Here is a 21865-nt window from a genome sequence, read left to right on the forward strand (position 1 = left end):
GATTTCTGTGAGTGGCTAGTGTCAGAGGCTGGATATCCAGGGGAATGATTCAAAGGGACTTAGGGACTGTGGTGCACTTACTTTTAACCTACAAAGCAAAGACAGAGCTGGCATAGCCCAGAGGAAAGCTCTCAAGTAGCTGAAGAGCTGGTGGTGTTACAGAGCTGACATCCAGCCAGGCACAAGAAAGACTCCCTCATGCCGGAGGCAGGGGCTATGAAGGTGTCTCACCGTTCTGGGTGCCCCAAGAACTGTCACAAACACATAGGATCAGATTCAACTCTGGTAGTGAAAAAGGGCTGGACAGTGGCTGGATCTGATATTGGATCCCTGGCATACATCAGCTCCCAAAGGGTGTGGAGCTGCCATAATCAGCTCCTGTGCCCTCCCTTGAACCTACCCTGTAGGGGGTACATGCTGAGGGTAAGGGATGCTGCACTCTGGCTACCCGCAGTTGGCATACAGTCTCTTGGGGACGATTGCCACACAGCATAAAAAGTCAAAATGCTTGTAACTGATTCCAGCTCTGGGGTTCCTGGCCAATGAGGCAGAGGTTTTGTATTTAGATATAAACTCACACTGCACATTGTGAAGTAGGAATGTGACAAAGGCACTATCTGACGGGTTCACTGGAGACCAGACTGTAGCTGTCATTTTCCATTGGATACTGAATTTGAATCAGACAGCCCGATGTCACAAACTCGTGATGCCTCACAATAGCTCATAGCAAGCCAAAGATCAATGCAGAACATGAGATCCATCTCCACCAACAAAGAGACCCCATAAGCTACTGGGAAGTGCAGAAGGACAAAAACTCAATAGGACTGTATATCTATTCAAAGACTGGTTGGCTGAAGAAAGTGATATGCCATTGAAGAGACTCTTCTGTAGCCTACATTTTCTTTGTGTAAATTAATGTTTTATTCAATTTTGGATGCTATTGTTATTTATTAAGTTTCTCTTGGCACTCAGTTTACATTTATTCATAACATTATTTTCCTTGTGTTGGAGAAACCCTGCAGCCGTTAGACCTTTATCATGCTCCCTAATGGAAATGCTGCCAGAATAAGAAGCAAGTAAGCATTTCAGTGCATATCCTGTGCACATGGGGGGAAATGTGACAAACTCATGTACAAGTCAGCAGCTATTTCCAAGTGAACTGCAATGGATTTTTGAGGGGCTAACTCCACACACACACAACCTGAAGAAAAGCTACCGTGCTGTGGAACAGCTGTACCACAATTGCTACTTGAGCCCAGCAGCTGGAAGTGTGCTAACTGCCCCCCCCCCACACACACACACACCAAACCCACCCCCATGCAGTTCCCAATCACTGGAACCACATCTGCATGAATTGGAATGAAGGGGATTGCCCAGGGTGTAAATCAGGAGAGAACCTAGCTCTTACCATTTTGTAAGAGATAGCGGCCATGTATAGCATCATGTACTCAATAAGGTGGTGGAGCTCTGCTCTCTCCCGCAGTGTAGGGCAGGGCCCTAAAGGCACAATCTTAGCCTGAAGATAGTGCCATAGAGCCAGAGGGGAAAGCGCAAAGCTTCTCTACATTTAATTTTTGTTAAGGCAAACAAGCGAACAGCTCTGGGAAATTACTTGGTGAGAGCTAGAGAAAGATGCAGACTAGTAAAAGGAGAAATGAAAAATCAGAAAAATTAATATTATCCAAAACATATGAAGAATCAGAACACATCAAGACACGCTTATTAAGGCACTATATTTTACCAAGTGACTGGTCACACATCATTACCAACATCATTATTTGTACTGAAGGAGCACCTAGAGGTCAACCAAGAACGGGACTTTACTGTGGTAGGTGCTCTACAGAGTAATATGGTGTCTGCTCTTAAGAGCATAAAACCTAAGCAGACAAGACAGAAGACGGGTACGATAAAGGGATATAACATGCAAGCAGAATAAGCAAAGTCCTGGTTTATAAACATCATCACAGGCCCACCATATTTTAAGGTACAAGGGAGAGAGTTTGTTTCCCTGCTTTTAAAAATCACAGAACCTTCTTGAATTTCTTCAATGTTATTTTACTTTCGCCAGCTCATTATTGGATCCATCTGCTTTGAGATTTTCTTTGGTAACTGCATTGTTGAAGTGACTCCTGAGACAAACAATTATTTTTCAAGTACCCAAAACTTAACCAGCAATAAAATAGAGACAGAAATGTCTTCATCAGTTAAATCTCTCTACAGTGTTTCTCTTCTTTGGTGCATCGCAGGGGTTAAACAGTGCTAATACTTTTATAATGGAGATACATTTTTTTCAGATTGTGATTTAGGGTTCTTTCCTGGCACCTCCAATCAGTAGTAATTACTGTGGTACAATTGTGTTCAATCTTTTCCTGTAACAAATCTGGGCCCAATAGTTTGGAAGTTAATTTTTCCCATAAACTCCACTAGTTCCTGGAATTCTCTGTTGTAATTCACAGAATTCTATATTTTAATATCTTGGAGCTGATTTGCTAGTTCTGTTTGCAATCAGAGCACAGCTGTTGATTTTGGGGGTGGGGGGATATGTTTGTTTGTTTGTTTGTTTGTTTTTAAGGCAGCTTCATTTAAAACTAACAACCACTTTGAAGAACAAATTATTATAAACTTGCCCTGAATCAGTTTAGGCTGGAAATTAGAAAAAGGTTCTGGAACAACCTTCCAATAGAAGTAGTGGGGTCAAACAACCTACCTACCTTTAAGTTGCAGCTTGATAAATTTACGAATGGGATTGTATGATGGGTCGCCTGTGATAGCAGGGAACGACTCAATGACCCAGGTGGTCCATTTCCGTCCTGTATTTCTGTGTCTCAGATGCATATCTACTATCCCTAATCAAGACCATCAGCATTCCAGCACTCGGAATTTCTCTTCCTGGGCCGGCTGCAATCCTGTGTTATTTTTGTGAGCACCAGAAGCAGCTCATGTGTTGCTGGTGCTAGAGCTGGATGAAATTTGGAATTCCCAGTTCATGGGGAAATTCTGCCATTTCAAAAATTCCTGCAAACTGGAGAGTCCAAACATTTCCATTTTGGAAACACAGTCTTTCCAAAATCAAATATGCTCCCTAGATTCCACTGTCCCCCAGCTCCAGGGCAGACCACAGGGCCCAGAGGGCTTCCAAACTCCCAAGCCAACTGTCTGACCAACTTCTGCAGCTTGGGCAGCAAGCTGACCCAAGAGTCAAGCAGCCTGAGGCTCACAAGGCTCCCTGGGCTGCCACACTCCTGGTTCCAGTGGCAGGAACCTGGAACCCACACTAAGCTCGGAGCCAGGGGTCCCAGGGCTTTCAGGCTCCCAGCTCAGCAGGAGAGAGCCTGGATGTCCTGAGAACTGACATTTTCAGGACTTCCAGGCTATAGAGCTAGAAGACAAGCCACAGTCAGAACCAAGGCTACCAGGGTTTCCAGGTTCCTCATTCTGATACTGGAAGCCGGGAAGCCTTGGGGTCCCTGGCCCTGGGGCAGACTGTCCCCAACAGCCCACTAAGTGAGCTGGCAAGGAAATAACAGGGTTCTGTTGGAGCTCTGCTTGTGACTCAGCGAAACTTCATTTAACCTAAAGTGTTGTCACAAAACTTCTCAGGTTTGAGTCATTGCCATTTTGCAACAAACTCTGTTCTGTTGGAAAATTTCCAATCAGGTCTCATTGTTGGTATCCCTGTAGTGGAAGAAGAGGGAGCTCTGGTTGTGCGTGTGTGTACGCACACACACACACACACACACACACACACACACACACACGGCAGATGTAGAAGGCTTGAAAGAATCACTCATCTCTGTCTTGCCTTGTCAACAGTAGTGCAGATATTCACGAACCTTCAGCTGAGTTTTGTGTTGGTTTTAAGGAGGCTTAATATAGTGGATCTGCACCAGCCTGCCTTCCTTCTTCTCAGTGGTCAGCTCTTGCCCTTCAATAACTTTTTAATTTTTAAAGGGTTGAAAAATATGTGTAAGCCTTAGAGGCTAGACAATTCTCACATTCTTATCTAGCAGTGATTATAGCCCTATTATTCGATAGAAACGGCACGAGTCCCTTGGCTTAGCACCAGAGGCAAAATTCTGACTTTGGCTATCCATATGCAAATTTCATCAGTTCAAATGGAAGTTCCACTTGCATATCCCAGTGGGAAATTTGAACATCTATTTTCTGGATTTGATTCTGAAACCAGAGCCAACCTAAGCATTTGTTGAGCAAGCCTGCAAGATGGTCATGTTTGGTGTAAAGCAACAAAATGCCAATCCCAGTTCTCCATTATCACATCGCTATACATAGGGCTGGCGCAAGGATTCTTTGGACATACTCTCACATTTAATGAGGTCATTTTACATAGAAGAATGTGTTTTCAGCTAAGGACTGGAGAGAAAATCATCAGGTCCCTCAGCCTTGTGTTTCAGGAATGAGCCCAGCTGCTCATTCCTTATAACCTAAGTGATTGACTTACCTCAGCTGATGTCAGTTTACATCGACAAGGCTACCATCACAAAAATGAGCTAGAAACAGACTTTTATTTCAGGGAAAGCTAAGATTCTCCTTTACATTTTTGGCCCCTCCAAATAAAAAAGACCTCTGGTCAGGTGTTTCCTGGGACCTAAAGGCTGAGTAGGCTTGCAATGGACTTCCTGATTAAATACTTGTGTTCAGTTTCTGTGATCACACTGAAAATATCCCCTCTAAGACAGGCAAAAGCTCAGACTTAAGAGATAGCTATGTACACACAGCATATACCAGTAATGATCACTGACCGTTAAACCCTGGGGGCCTTTCCGACCTTCTGCACCCTAAGAGTGAAAGACAAGTTCAGTTTATCCAGAATTATGACCAGTAAATGAAAAATAATGGCCCTGGAGCCAAACTGGTACATTAATGGGGAGGAAATGGCTATTCACAGACAAAAAACTTTGGTTAAAGTGCAATTGAGGTTGAGTGTTCGTATCAGTAAATTAAGGGTAGAAACTTTACAAGAGTATTACATTTATCAAAATACAGTCATTAGAAAGGTAGGAAATTCAGAAGGAAGGTATCTAAACTGCCTTCTCCAGGATGACTTTCCCATTCCCCATCCCCACTGCTAAGGTCAGCAGAAGGAGAGTCCTGGTTCCATGCATGTTAGGCAGTGGGAACTGTGTTACTCCCCTAAGTACTCTGCTCTCCCTAGCTTCCTTCATGATCATAGTGACACTGTTAATCATCATGGAGGCCTTTTGGGAGCTAACCCAAGCCCAGAATAGGAGGGACCAGTAAGCAGCCCATTCCTCAGCATTAGCAGGCCCATTACCTTCATTTCCTGGGAGACGAAGGAGGTTCAGCAAATGTCCCCTCAGCCTTAATAGGCTCCTCCGACTCCAATGAGTCAAAATAGGCTTGTCAGCTCCCAGTGATCTTATATAGGCTTGTGGGGGAGTAAGAAGCTTACTAAGGCTCATGGGTTGGCATGGAGGGATTAGGCTTGTCTTTGGTGACTTTCCAAAGTTTCTAAGGCTCATGGAGGGTCCAAGGTCCCCACCGAGCACAAGGCTCCAGGGTGGTCATAAATCAGGAATTCCTTGTATGATATATTTAAAATTTGGTAGAAAACTGTTACCTCCATCACAGACCGACCCTTCCAAACTTGAGGCCAATATTCCTTTGGTGTAGATTTTTTGTTGGGATAAAAAAAGTGGGGAGCAAAATTGGGCTTATAAATGGGAACATCATTGCATCCTCAACTATGGATCAGCTACTTCCATTCCATAAGGATAACTGCTCTTACATCAGTGCCCTCTGCGCCCGACTCTCCTGGCACTCCATCTGTTCCCGGTTCTCCCTGCAAAACGAAAAGTCAGCCTTTTTAAAAAAAGATATCAAGTACATGTGTTCCTTTTTATAGCCCTTCTTTGTTATTTTTCCTGGAAAATGTTTTCTTCTAATTGCATTGTGATCACTTGAACCACAGCATGTGTTAGACCTAGTTCTGTGAAAAATGTGTTTAATTAAAAGTATCTAGCAGAAAGAACTGGTCTGCTTTTGGGTTCCAACCCTTCAACCATAACCATCTGAGATTAGATAAAGGCTTTTGTGGGATCTTTATTCTGTCTCTCTCTTCCAAAGAAAGCAGATGGTGGGGATTCTGAGGAAAGTTTAATCAGAAAGCAGTGACTTTTGTTGCCAGAAATTCATTAAAGTCCAAGTTTTCTCTGAAAAGCAATTATGCAAAAAGGGCAACTTCTTAAGGTCTGGGGCCTGATCCAAAGCCCACTGAAGTCAACAGGGGGGGGTTTCCATTGACGTTAATGGTATTTGGATTAGGTCCTAGATATATGTTTTACACAGTGAATCAGCTTCCAGTAGACAAAGGAGTTTTTGAGATGTGACCAGATTTCATATGGATATGCCTATACCCACTGTACTCTTACTTTGGTATTTGAGTAGAACGTAGATAAACTCTTCCTTACAGCTTGGAAATAAAGAAATGAGGGGATATGGGCAGAGCTCCTTTGGTTATTTTATTTGTACTGCATCATTGCCTATCAGGATCAGGGCCACCGTACACACAAATACTAAGTTTCAAGTTCCTGCCCCTATGTGTTTACAGCAAATCTAATTTAACCGGAAAGGATTCAGAAGATATTTTGTAAGCATGTATCCAAATCTGAAGATACAGGTCAGAAAGGAGTTCAGTTTACTCTTAAGGAATAAATAATTTTTAGCAAGCTGACAAGGATGTTTTTGGTATTCAGAATGCTTGATTTATTTTTTTTTCTAAGCAATGTAGTACGAGAAATCCATGGTATTTCACTGATTAGAGGCCTATGAGAAATGAAGTTGGTGGTCTCAATCCACTCTGAGAAGTCTTCTGTAGAAATATATTCATGCTAAATCCAGGTAACAAATTACAAATCATCTTCCCTTCTGGTCAAACTGCATTCAACATCCATCAGCAGGCACAAAAATATTACCAGCTGTAGACCCAGCGTGGCATTTCTATGGATTGATACAATAATAAAAAAGGGGCACACCTCTCCAAAGCCCTATGTGCTGCAGACGTCGGTTATAAAGCAAAATATAAAATTAAATAGCAGCTCACCCCTAACAACTGATAGAACTCAACCTTCTAAGAAACACACAGTTCTCCTCCCCATATAGCTCTGTTACCCCTTAACAGTGCAAAGCTGTGTTTACCTGCTGCCCTGGCTTTCCTTTTTCACCCTCTGGACCAGAGACATTACTGTTAATTCCAGGATCCCCCTGAAAAAGTCAAGACGACGTTAACCATTTTGGATAATTTCTTCTTTGTTAGTGTAGCTGCAAAGGCAGGATGTGGAAATAGGATCAGAGAAATCATGATAATAATAAAAAAAAGATTAATTCATAAGATGATGGTGGAAAGAGGCCTCTGCAGATGCAGTTCCACAATCAAAAACTAAGAGCTCTTTGCCCAAAGAGATGAAAAGAAAGTATCTGGATGGGCAATGAATTCAAGTTTGTAATTAAATGGCTGATCTGTATGTTTAGGTATAATTACCCAGGGCCTATATAATAAGATTCCAGGATTGTCACTCTGTGTGTCATTCTGAAGCCTAAAATGTCTATTGAGTCAGTGGGAAGTGATGGAAACAGCTACATGCATGGCTGAGAGCTCTTTTTTGTTAAGAATATCACCAGGTTCATTCATCACTGGGACTCAGTCTGTTACCACACAATTTGTAAGTTCTCAGCCATTTTGCCTTTACAGACAACACCTGTGCAGGGTACAGCTACAGTAGCTCAGTGTCTATGACATGCCAAGAGTCCCAGACCATTGTAATATAAGAGGTAATTCAACCAATCCTACCATTACCCTACAGCTAATTGCGATGCAACGGTTTCATTGGTTGCATAAGGGAGACTGCTCAGATGGTGGATTAACTGGCCCAACAGCCACACCCATGCAAAAGCAGGGGTTTACATATGCTGGTAAGAACATAATCAGTGATCTTCAGCAAGATTTTGTCCTGAAATGAATTGAATTATGCATGGATATTGTCCTCTTTGAATACAATACAGTTGGACTCAGGGAATAAAATCCTGACCCACAGAAGTCATAACAATGGCTAAATTCTCATTTGCTTCAATGGGGCCAGGACACCTGATTGTTACTAGGACACCTGACAGTGTTAACTGAGCATTAGAAACTGACAGGAGCCACGATAATACCCTTTGCTATTTGGAGAAAAGGGCTGCAAAATGCACTTGAAAAGATCCTTAATCTATGGTGTGGAGAGAACAGAGCCTCCACTGCATTCTAACTCCTGGCCCTCAGACACTGCTGAAGCCCCACCATAAGATTAGGGCTCTGCAGTTCATAACAAGGAGAGGTGGAGTCAAAAAGCAGCTGGTCTCTCCATCGTTGTCCATTTCCAACCAGACATCAGCCCCCGAGTTTCTTCTGGTGGAATCAGCAGTAACTTCTCCAGATGGCTGCAAATCTTTTCAGAGGATGGGGTTTCAGTTCAGCCAGCAGTAGGGATTGCATGCCAGAATAAGAACAGGAGTACTTGTGGCACCTTAAAGACTAACAAATTTATTTTAGCATGAGCTTTCATGAGCTACAGCTCACTTCTTCGGATGCATAGAATGGAACTACTCTGAAACATGCCAGAATGTTCCAGAAGGGGCTGTGTTACCATGGATAAGCAGTGAGGCCTATGCTGCTGCCCTTCTCTGGTATTATTAAGATGGGTTTGTGTCTTGGGACATCCATAGATTTCAGGTGCCAAACCTCCAGCCATTAATGAGAGGGGAACTCTCAAAATTCTCTTTCAGAGACAGGCAGGAAATAGTTGTCCCATCCAGCAAAAATCCCATCAGAGAGAGAGAAAGAGAGAGACCCCCCTCTCTGGAATAGCCAAAAGTCCCCGCTCTGTCTGAATCATAGCAAGGAACTAAACCTGCATCTTCCACATCCCAACTGAGTTCCCTAACCACAGGTCTGTTGGATATTCTGGCATGGGGATTTCTCTCTCTGACCAGAAATTCCAGCCTAGGCCAGAGAAACTGATACATTTCCACAAAATGTTTCAGTTTTATCAAACTGGCATTTTCCAACCAAAAGCCATTTAATCATAAAAATTCCTGACCAGTTCTATTCCAGATTTCCTTGGCAGGGTAGTGCATGGTCCAGGATTATTAGGATGCCCTCAAACATTACAAAAAAATTGACATTTGAGGCAACTTCATCACAAAATCTGGACATTACATGACAAATCTGGATTCAAAGATGAAGATTAAAAGCTCTATTGCTATTCACTTCACTGAAAGTCTTTTCAGTCTGTCAAAAGTTAAGAGATACCACAGACTTTACTTACATGGTCTCCTCTTATACCAGGCTCTCCACGCTCACCCAATTCACCTCTAGGTCCTTTTCTACCCTTAAGTCATGAAGAAAGCACATACAATTAGAATACAGGTAGAGAGCTACAGTATTAATGTCATCGTTAGGTCTTTAGGGCCAGATCCTCACTGCCATAAATTTGCATGACTCTATTAAGTCAATGGAGCTACGCTGATTTACACCAGCTGAGAATCTGGCTTTTACACTTAAAATATATCTACCCAGTTTATATCAAATAATTAGAGAATGTGCAGCTGTCAAGAGGTCACAGAGGTTGCAGATTTGGCAGTAAAGTCAGAAAGGTGACAGAAGCTTCCGTCAGGGCTAAATATACTTTACCCGTCTTCCTGCACTGCCTTTTTCTCCAGAAGATCCAGGAGATCCTTGTTTTCCCTAGAAAAATAAAAATACAAACAAACAATGTTCTTTCTTTCAGGTGAACCTCATTAATTTAATTCAGTACATGTGAATAAAGGTTACCTCTGCTCCATCAATCCCATCAATTCCATTTTCACCATCTTCGCCCTGTTGGTATAAATAAAAATCCACATTAGCACACTAATGAGCATTTTGGGGCAAGGAACCTGTCTTTCTATATGTACAGTAAAGCACCTAACATGCTCTTGAATACTTTCAAAAGTAAGAATAATAGTTATTAAAAATATGAACTTCTTCAAGAATAAGAACTCTCTTTACTTTGCCATCAGTCATTTTTTCACATCTCCTTTACCACCTGCAGCATCCTTAAAATCTCTCACCTTCCAGGATATAATCAGTTTGCATTTGATCTAGCATTTAGGTTCCCTTGTATTTTTGGTGCTCAATTGTTTTACCTTATTTACAGCGTATTGTGTTCTTTTTAGGGCACTTTATATTGTGGTTGTTCTACTTAACATAAATTCATAGATTTATGGATTCAAAGACCAGAAAGAACCTAGGCTGACCTCCTGTATAACACAGACTAGGAAACGTCCCAAAATAATTCCTAGAGCATCTCTCTTAGAAAAACATCTCTTTGCTGGAAGTACAAATAACTATGTAAGAGTTTTGTAGACTTTGGGACAAATAAAGGCACAGAACCATTATTTTAATGGATTGTTTTAAAAGAATTGTGCTTATTGGCATCAGGGTGGATTTTGATACTTTGACTCTAAAACAGCTTCACTCAAAACTGTGAATGCTTCCATGTTGTGTTAAAGATGTCATTTATCCAAACATTCTTACAGCCAATCTGATGGGTGTGTAATTAGTGTTGAGACACTTGCTTTTGATTACTCCTTTTCTAGGGTAGCTAAGAGCTCTGAGAGGATGACCTAGTCAGCTCCAGTGGGAAGCAAATGATTTTTCTGGTTGATGTAGAAAAGGGGTTAATAGGATCTGAAAGTAGTCCATTCAGTCCTTCATAACTGAAAATCTTCAACCAGGACCAATCAGAACTGGTAGGACTAATACATTACACCATCTACAGTCACCTTTTTGTTTTGCAGCTGAGATCATATCACTAAAAAAATCAGAAAAAATATCAGCCATTTGTGGAAGACAATATCTTATAAAATAGCAACCCAAATCTCAGAAGCTTGTAATGTGAATTTGCTGTTCAGCTGAAGAATGTGACTTCTGAATGTAAATGTCCTGAAGATTTACAGCTACAAGACATTAAATTTCAGCGAGGGAACTCCTGAAATGTTTTAGAATTACCCAAGAAGTTTTCTTTTAATTGAAAACTAAATGGTACTTGGAGTGCTCATCTTTTCCTTCTGTTTACCATTTACAAAAAGAAGGAATTTACTCTGATGCTCATCTGGAATAAAGAAAGAGATGGAAAAGGACCATACATTGTTTTGTTACCTTGAGAACTGAAATAGGTAATACACAAATACCTTGAAAGTGACTTTAAAGGCCTCTTCTAAAGACCACTGAAGTCAATGGGACTCATAATCTAATAGCTTTAATATCTCTGTAAATGGTTGTTAGCTTGGCCTTGGCAGTAATTAACACTATATATGACATGTTTATGAGGCAAATTGCACTAGTTAGTGAAGGAGAAAAAAGTAGACTGTTCCAAATCTATTAGTTCACAAATCAGTGTTTACTGTATAAATATTCCACAGCCACATCCTAAGAGATCACCACTTTTGTTTTTGCATTTTTTTTAAATTTTCTTTCCCGTGTTAACAGATCTGAGTCCAAGTTTACAGTATCATATACTAAGTACAGCTGTTTCTGAATAACTGTCTCTAAATGGCTTGCATGAGACCAAAGTTCTGATTCTCTTGACCTTACTGAGTTACCAGTATTGAATCCTTTCTTTGAAGTGGAGAGTTTCATTTTTAAATAACTTAAGTGGACACAATGAGCAGAGTGACTGAAGCATGTGTTATGGCTGAGTTGGAGATGCACATCCCAGAAGACAATGTTAGCAATGAAAGATATATGCTCTCCAAATGAAGTTTTGTAATGGTAGCCAAAAAAGGTGAAGGAGTCTTTGTATATCAACAGGGTGGGCTTTGATTCAAGGACTGCACTAGTTTTTAGACTGCACTTTGTCTATGGAGCACACATTAAGGCTGACATTTTCCTAAGGCAATTAGGCACTCTACTATCATTGGATTTCAATGTGATTTGGATACCTAACTCCACTAGGCTCTTCTGAAAATCCCACCTTCGATTTCAATCTATTGGGGCCAAAGTCAGCAATGGTTTTTAAATCAATCATCGGGGCTGAATTGACCCTTCTTTTACTGTCATGGGTTTTAGATCTTTAGAAAAAGAGAAAGGTAAAGGAATTCAGGAAACAGACTTACCCACTCCTGGCACCTTTGCATTACCTCCTAGAACCAGCTAACTAGAGCTAGGGGAAGTTCTGGCAACCCTCTCTTGTGCCCCCAATAGCCATAATTTGGCCCTTGGAATAGTGTCACATTGGTAACTAGTGCTGACTTTTTCCATTGTGAGCAATTTAGGTCAAATTTCTGCAGTCATTCAGTTCAAATGAATCACACATCCATCGTCTCTTAATAGTCTAGGAGCAGTTCCCAACCCAGCATACATTATATTGCAAATCCACACAATATTTTTAAACTCAATTTTTGATACCCTTTACCTTTGGTCTTTAGCTAGCTTTCATACTTCCATCCTACAACATAAAGTAAAGATGACGGGACTGTGTATAACCAAAAGCCGTTTTACTGGAAGAAATTATAGAAAGAACACATACCCGGTTTCCTCGATAGCCTCTTGCTCCCTGAAATTAAAAATAAGTTGTGTTAAAATTTAAACTATACCAAAAAGCAGCTGCAGTGTTTTCTAGAGCTGGTGTAGGAGCAAGAAGCAGCTTGCTGAATCAATCACAGGCAGATGCCAATGAGGGATCGAGTTTCAGAATCTACACCATGAAAGCTCCTTGGTGCCCCAGGGAAGACTGACATTTATGTTCCTGTCCTAGCAATCAGGTTTGTTTGACTAACTCCTCACTAGGGCTCTGTAGCAGCTCTGTGGGTGGGAGATTCATTGGAGAGCTGCTGAATCAGTAGACTCTCCAGCCACCATTGCAATGCTCTTGTCCTGGCCAGCACCACTAAGACTAGATACAAGCCCAGAACACCCAGAAGCTAGAGGGTCACTCTGGTATTCTGAAAACAGGACATAGCCATCCACAAGTCCTTAAAGAATGCACAGAAGGGAACTCTTCTAGGTGCAAAATAGGTATATGGAAAGTAAAAATAAAAGGGGGCGGACAAAGAATGCTTCTAACACTTGCCTTAGGACCTCTAACACCTGGGCATCCTCCTTCTCCTTGAGTTCCATTGAAGCCCATTTGACCTCTCTCCCCCTACAAAGCAAGGCAGAGCGTTAAAATTCATGCATTAAAAATTGGTCACTGGTTATTTAAAAAGCTACAATTAAAGCAAGCCAGGGTTCTTTAACTATCACCATCCACTGCTCTAGGGACCTGACTAGGGCCCACTGAAGTCAATGGGAATCCTCATATTGACGTCAAAGGGCTTTGAGTCAGTCCCTGCGAAGTTTGGGCTGTATCACTGTTCTAAGTCATGTTATGTTTTGTCCCCCACCACCACAGAGAAAAAACTTCCTGACTCTGAAATCTTGATATTGGAAGACTGACTCTTTTTAAAACTTGTCCTGAACTGAATACCCCTTTCCTCTCATATGGACATCTAGTCCTGGAAGGACTATTCTCCGGGTCTCTTAGGGATGACATGTAGACTGAAAAGACACAGATATTTTGATTGCAGTATTGTTGTAGCCGTGTTGGGCCCAGGATATTAGAGAGACTAGGTGAGTGAGATAATACCTTGTATTAGACCAACTTCTGTTGGTGAAACAGACAAGTTTTTAAGCTTACGCAGAGCTCTTCTTCAGGTCTGGGAAAGACACTCAGAGTGTCACAGCTAAATACAAGGTAGAAGAATCTTTAGCAGCAATCTCGTCTCAGAGATCACATCTGTAATCTTTGAAAAAACTGGAGACAACTTTAGGAGCATCCAGGAGCAGCCCCAAAGACAGGAGCAAAATCTTTCATGAAGACTCTTTAGAATATTGTATTAATAAAAATCAAATTCAGGGTGAGAGAGAGAGAGAGAGATCATTTTGGATCTGATTGTGAAAGACCTTTGCAAAGAAATACAAGGGAGGAGGAGGGCACAAGGAGCCTTGTACCTCTTATGCAGTCCCTGGGCCCTCTTCTTTACCAGTGTAATTACTCCAGATTTACACTAGTGCAAATGAGATCAGAATCTGGTTCCAGGTATAAAATAGTGATGTACTGGCACAACACTATACAAAAGTGCAAGGGCAATAATGCATGTATTCCGGCCCTTACGCATAGCCCCGTGTCCTATTGGACACGTTAGACCTAAATCATGAGCTGGGTATCATGGAATAATAAAGCAGGGAGCCTGTAGTTAGGTGGTACTGACCCTTCAAATTCCCCCCTCCTCAATGCACCACCCACCTCAGTCCAATCCAGTATAATCAGCACAGTATACCTTGTGTTAGTTATTTTATTACATTTGATTGTTTTGGCTTCCTCAAATTCTCAATGTGCTGCAGCTTTTTATATTGAAAACTGGAGGGCTTAGCAGCTGATAGGGGAAAGTGGGGGCATGGGAGTTGCTTTTAGGTTATAGCACCCATGAGGCAATGAGGAATCGATGCATCTCCTTTTTCTCTCCCCGTTCTGGGCAGGGATGGAGGTGACCTGAAATTTGGGAAAGTTGATTTCTTCCATCCATCTGCTGCTTAAGGTGAGTCTGGCCTGTGGGGTTGGAGGGCACAGCAACAGAGAGTGTCTTCTCCACAATCCCAGTTCGGAGGCGTTCTCTCCCACTGCCGGCTCCACCCAGGCTGTCTTCTGGCCAGCCTCAGACAGCATCTCCAGCAGCAAGGTCAAGCTAGCCAAGCACACGCTGAGAGCAGAAATTATTCCCCTGGGGAATGCATGCTTGTATATAGCTATCTCAGAATGGGTTTTTGGTGTGCAGGCTTCTTGCCATCAATTAAGTCTTTTAGGAGAGACGTCCAAGTGACATGGCTGCAACACTGTAAAACTAGTTCTGTGTTTATACTGGTAAAGAAATTAATTTTTGTTGGCCTTCTCTGGGTGATGTCTCGACAGAATTTATGATTTTAAAAAGGGGGGAAAGAACATTTCTAGCCTTTTGTGTGTGTTATGCTGAAGTCTACAGCAGTAATAAATAACTCATTGCAAAGCCATTGGTAAATGCACCAAAAATAATAATCTTATGCTGCTTTATACTTACGATTGGCTTTTCTCATGATATGCTGACTTATGCTGAGGCTTGTGTGAGAGGCACATGACTGTAAATCAGGAGATCTGAGTTCTACTCCAAGTTCATCAACAACCACCCTGTGATATTGGCAACTCATTTGGTGCTACATTCACCAAAAACTATGTGCAGTAGAAGTCGTAGGCTATCCCCTTTCTGTGTACAAGCAGTGGTGGTACATTTTCCAAGGTCTGTGGGGGGTTCCCCACATCCCCCTTAAAATGAAGGAAGGCAAAATGTTTACTTACAATTCCACCTTCCTCACCAGGATGGCCAGGAGATCCCCTGACGCCTACACCTCCCTGGAAGAAACAAATGAATAAGATAAAACTGTCTCAGATTTACTTTTCCTCAATACAGTGCTCCTTTACATTTGATTACGGGAGGGTGGCTGCAGAACTCTGCATGTGCAACTAGAAAACATACCTTTCAAACCAGAGTCGATTATAAAGGGGAGAAAAAAGCTGCATCTTGGACATTTCTACAGCCACTACTAAAAGTCGTATAAACTTGAGAAATAATAATTAGAACAGTGTGCAGTATACAGTTTCAGGATAAGCCTTTGGTGTGCTCTCTGGCTGTCACCAGAGAGATCATTGGTAGGTTTGATTTTATTCAATATCTTCATTAATCATCTGGAATAGGAAATAATAGACATGCTAACAAAGTTCACAGAGGGTACTATATTGTAAGGAGTTAAATACTATTGAGAACAGAGAAATAATATATTACAAAGAGACCTAGAGATATTAAAGATATATGCAAAGACTAAATTTATATTTGATTTGGAATGATGAAAAACTCATCTTCTCTTGGGAAAAATAACCCAAAATGCAAACATTCAGTGTGCAGGAGAAGCCTGGAAAACCAAAATGCTGAAAAAGAACTATGAATGGCAGTGGACAGGCAATTAGTCATGAATTCTCAATATAATATGGCACCAAAGTTTGCTTGAATGATTGTCGGCTGCAGTTGCAAAGACTTCATGTCACAGGACAAGGAATGTCTACACGGGCCTCCTGAAACTGCATCTTGCATATTGCTTTTATCATCTAGGCACCATATTGCTAGAAAGATATTGACAAAATAGAGGGGTTCATAGAAGAGCAGCAAAAATAAGCAAGGCGCTGACAGGATTGATTTATGAGGAAAAATAAGAACTGCATACATACCTCTTGCCTAAGTGAGGACTAAGAGAGGATATGGTAACGGTGAACAAATATCTGAAGGGGGTGTTTTAAATTTTCTGTGACTATTAAAAATAACCCGAGAAACTGTCTTTCAGAAAACCCTGGGTGTTTGCCATAAAAGAGTGGGGTTTACATCTGTCCTTCCTTTCCTTCCTACAAAGTATACACTGTCAAGATGATGAGTTATTTATAGGAAATAGTTAATTAAGCCTCTTTGGATGGCAAATTATCCACGAACAGGCTAATTTTGTCTGCTACTGGAAATTGTTTGACCATTATACAGGAGCATATTCCAACATATGGGTTAGTTACAAATTATTTGCTTGAACTATTCATTATTTGTGATGTCAGACAATTCACTCTAATCACATGATAAAGTTTCACCTTCCTGAGTGGATGACAAATTTTTATAATCAGCAAAAGGAAAACAAATCCAGATCAAACAGACTGACCAGTGTACAGATCTGCACAAAAGTCTTTGGTTTCTGAGAATATACTTGTAACTAAAAAAATGATGCTATGAATGTTAGCCTAGAATGAAAGAAAAGCGTTGTGAATGTCAACGAGAATTCATGGCCCTTGTTTGAATCAATGTTTGCAAATACTTCCCCTCCCTCCTCTCCAACCCATATTCATTCAGCAATAGTATATTATAATCAATTTTTTGTCTCTCTTCTAAGTGAGACATATTTTTCACTCTGCGTTTTATTAAAGAAGCTGATAGAATGGAGTGGGCCATATCCTTCCATGCTCTGTGACCAGAAAAAGAAAGGAGACCAGAGCTGAAATATCTGGAACTTAATCTCTGGGCCTCAGTTTACTCATATGTAAAATGGTTAGAACAACAATCCAGGGGTGTTACAAAGCAAAGCTTAAATTTATTTGATTAATTAATAACAAATCTCTCAGATAAATGGCACTATAGCAACTCAAAATATTACTATTAATTATTATACAAGAAAAATGGCTACAGTTTGTTTTATAAACCAGCATATGTGTGGGGTGGCTGGCATGCTCCATGTTATAGCACCATTCCAAGTGGGAAAACTTCAACCAGTAGAGCCCCCCATAACCTGAACTGATGGATTTCAGGAAAACATCCGAGAAAGCAACATGAGTAACAGGATTTTTTTAAACAGGAAGTTTTGGAAGGACTGCACGATGCCAGGTGTGGCAACTCTTGCACGTGGATGCAGAGGTGAGATGAGAAAGAAGAACGAGAAAGCACAAGAGATGGGTGATGTTGGTGGTTGGTGGGAAGGCGGCTAGCGTTCAAATTGCTAATACAGCAGTAGTAAGCTACCAAAGGCAATTTATTAGCATTACTAATAAAGCTCATGGTCAGGTGAGGAAGGGATAGGGTTATTTCCGATTACTGAATTGGCCCAAGGAGTGTGTCCAATGGCCATTAGTGTCAAAAGTCACCAAGGCCACCTGTTTTCCTGTGTGTTTTACTGGTCTATATTTTTATAAGAAAAACTTATACTAGGATAAAATTTACACTAGAGAAATGATCACGTTTTTGTTTCCTGTTGTACTGGCAAGATTTGCGGGTATTTTATATGTGTAGCACTGAACTACTTTAAAAAATGACTGACAAGACAAAATAACTAACCAGTAGACACTTTTATACACTTACCTTCCTCCCAGGAGGTCCAGTTACACCACGAAAACCATGTTCACCAACACACTTAGCAAGAACATTGCAGCATTTTCTTTCGGCAACCATGTTCCTGCAACACAATTCGTGATATACTAGCTTATCTATCAGATTGTCAAACATGTGGTGGGTTTTGTCTTTGTTCATATCACAAAGCGACTTACAAGTTCTTTCCGTAAAATGTATGGAAGGTCTGGAAATCCAGTGACTCAGAGGTTGCTTGTATCCAAATCCTCTGCCAAACTCTATTTCCTGAAGTTCATTCAACTGCATATTTTCCAGGCCAACCATTAAAAGTGCATCAAGGCCTTAAAAAAGAAATATGTTAAAACTGTTGTTTACCTGATCTGCTTTAATAATTAGAATAATGACCATAAATGATTTGTTTTTTTAAGTGACCCATAGATAGAGCTGGTCAGGAATTTTTCAATTAATCTGTTTTGTCAAAAAAAATGTTGATTAGTCAAAACCGAAACCATTTGCAGAACAGGGTTGGGTTCGACAAATTTACCGACTCAAAAAAATATCGAGGAAAGGATTTTGAAAATGTCAGTTTCATGCTGATATTTTCAAAATGAAAAGTGCTGCTTTACCTGTTCAGAATGACGTTTTGTTTCAAAATTTGAGGCCCTCAGAAGGAACTGTGACAATTGTAGGGGCAACGGGAGGGGAGACACAGTTAACCCTGAGGTGGGAACAGATCAAAGGAATCTGGGGGGAAAGGGAGATTATGTGGGGTTGTAATGATATGCTTAATCTGTTGGGGGCAGGAGATTTACACTAGCCGGGACTTGTACTGGATTTAGCCAATTGGGTGTGTTTACTGGGGCAGATGCAGGATGCTCAGGGCTATACCATTCCTATGGGGATAGCCACTATGACCATTAAAGCACTGTGACCTGGCTGGGTGGGAACACATTTCTGTGTGGGCTACGGATAACCTGGATTGTGGTATGGGCAGCATGGAGGTACTGCTAGAGGGAGGGGACCCTCCCCCACAGAAACAATATTTGATTCCTCGAGAGGCATTGGCAGAGGTGGGGGCAACTACTGGGGAATTGGAACAGAGAGGACTGATTAGAGCAGTTGCATCCCCTTGTAATGCTGCTGTGTGGCCAGTGAGAAAGCCAAACGGTACCTGGCGCCTCACTGTGGATTACAGGGCACTAAATGCTCTGGCCAATTCACCAGCCTCAGTAGTGGCAGTGGACCCTGAAATGCTAGCCTGTATTGGACCCGAATTTTCACTGTTTTGGACATAGCAAATGGGTTTTGGTCTCTGCCACTAGCTACCTTGTGTCAGTATAAAACTGCATTCACATGGGAGGGCAGACAATTCTGCTGGACAGTCCTTCCCCAGGGATATCGGGACTCCCTGCAATTTTTCACAGATACATGAGAACAGGCTCTGGAGGGGGTGGATTCAGCAAGGTGCATACAGGATGTAGACGACCTGTTGCTAATGTCAAAGACAGAGGAGGAAGACAGGGAACTAACAGAGCAGGTCCTGCAAGCTTTGGCAAGAGCAGGGTTGAAGGTCAATGGGAAAAGGGCTCAGATGGGACAGACAAGAGTGACCTACTTAGGAGTGGAAGTGTTCCAGATGGGGAAGGGAAATCGATAAGGGAAGGCTGCAGCTGATCCAGTCCCTGCCACTGCCTACTGATGTTAAAAGCTTGCAAAGTTTTCTGGGTCTAACTGGATTTTGCAGGGATTTTGTGGCCAATTATGCAGAAATAGCCCAGCCTCTATTTGACCTAACCCAAGCCTCAACTTGGGAGTGGTCAGAAGAGTGTACTGAGGCAGCGAGAGTACTAAAGGAAAACCTGGCCAGTGCTCCAGTGCTGGCCTCCCGGATGTGGAGAAACTCTTATCTTTACCCTTTGGTATCTGACACTACCATTGGTTGTGCGTTAACACAGGAGTATGGAGCAAAGGACCGACCTGTGGCCTTTGCCTCTCGACTTTTGAGTGCTGTGGAACTGAAGTATGGATGGTGTGAAAAGGTGCTGTTGTGCACCTACTGGGGGATAGGGAAATTCAAATACCTCACAGGAATGTAGAAAGTAATAGTCCCATCTCATCAAGACCCCCTGCGGCTGTTAAATATGCATACTATCTTACAGGGACAAGTGAATGGGCAGCGGATTGCCAAATGGTTGCTGGCTCTACAGGCAGAAAATATTAAAACAGAAGTGTTAAAGGAATCCATAGTCTGGGTAGCTGGATTATATCTGGCTGGCACCCCACACCAATGTAAAGCCAGCTCAGGTAAAACCCAACATCAGGTGTTTCGGGTGGCTAACCCCAATCAGGTAAAGGAGGGGACACTCGTATGGTTTTTTGGATGGAAGTTGTAGGTATCAGGGGGGATGGAAAACTGCAGGCTTAGCTGTTGTGGGAATCAGAGGAAATGAGATAGTCAGCACCATTGGTTTCTCACTAGAAGCAAGGTCAGCTCAGGAGGCAGAACTGGCAGCCTTGCTAACAGCTTTTAAATTAAGTGGATCCCCAAAATTTAAGCCAGAATGTTGGGTGGTGGTAGATTCAGATTATGTATTTCGTGGGGCCACATTAATGCTGAGATGGTGGGCGGATAATCATTTCAGGGCAACAGATGGCTCCACAATCAAGCATGCTAACTGGTGGAAGCGACTGGAGGAGCTCAATCACCGTTTTACACGGATCAATGTGGTAAAGGTAAAGGCACACAAGAAAACAGGACCCCTAAGCAAAGGGAATAATCTGGCCGATGCAGAGGCCAAGCGGGCTGCAACAGAGGCACCCCCATGGCCCTGGGAGCCAGAAGAGAGTGTGCCTGTAGCAGTGATAACAAGAAGTGGGGTGGATACAGATCAGGGAGGACGAATTCAGGAGTTGCAAGAATCTGACCCAGGACTGGCAGGCATCATAAAACTTGGGGACAGGCAAGTGCCAAAGGTGGAACTAATGGAAGGGAATTGTGTGTGTCTTAACAGCTGAGGGACCAGTAATGCTGTGCCCTCAGGGAAGCCGGACGGCAAGAGTGCATGGGAGCTTGGCAGGGGGACACCCGAGGTTTGAGGAGGCACTGGGAACTTTAAAAAAGTTGTGCTGGTGGTCAGGAATGGGAGGTGATTTAAAATCACATCTGGAACGTTGTTTTGGACTGTGCCAGGCACAACCCACCTCACAAAGGTGCTAAGGGGAGAATTTATGAGACAAGCCCCAAGGGGACCTTGGGAAAGAATACAAATTGACTACACAGGACCCCTACCACCAGATCACAGGAAAAAAATGGTTCATGTTGGTGGGTAGTGGATGCTTTCAGCATGTGGGTGGAAGCTTTCCCCACAAAGTATCAAACTTCCCGGGTAACTGCTGGAATATTGGTAAATGAGGTATTCACTTGCTGGTGGGGTCCCAAAGGTGATTGACTCAGACCAAGGCGCTGCTTTCCAGTCAGATCTGTTAGGGGAGCTATCAGCCCTCACTGGAATCACACAATTGTTCCATATTGCTTATCACCCACAGGCTGCGGGGCAGGTGGAACGCGTGAACCACCATTAAAAGTTAGCTAAGAAAGAGGAGTGGAAAATGGGAAAAGGAAAAAACTGGCTCACAGTTACTGCCCTTTGTCTTAAATGAGAATAATGGTCCCGATGAATGCAAAGGGCACAGGATTTTCTTCCATACGAGGCTATCTTGGGAAGGCCCATGGAACAGTGGGAAAAATCTGACTTACCCCAGTACCTGGGGAAGGTCACTACAAATGGCTTAACAAACCAGGGCCCACCCAGAGGGGATTCAGGGGGCCTGGGGTCTTCGGCGCGCAGGGGCCCCCCGCCGCCGAATTGCT

The 21865-nt window shown here is 42.3% G+C and overlaps 1 pseudogene; it reads right to left on the reverse strand.

Annotated features, from left to right (window-relative positions):
* LOC123363617 overlaps positions 1-21865 on the reverse strand; it is a 123172-nt pseudogene that overhangs the window by 53705 nt on the left and 47602 nt on the right.

Source organism: Mauremys mutica, chromosome 2 (assembly GCF_020497125.1).
Source record: "Mauremys mutica isolate MM-2020 ecotype Southern chromosome 2, ASM2049712v1, whole genome shotgun sequence".
Taxonomy (NCBI): Eukaryota; Metazoa; Chordata; order Testudines; family Geoemydidae; genus Mauremys; species Mauremys mutica.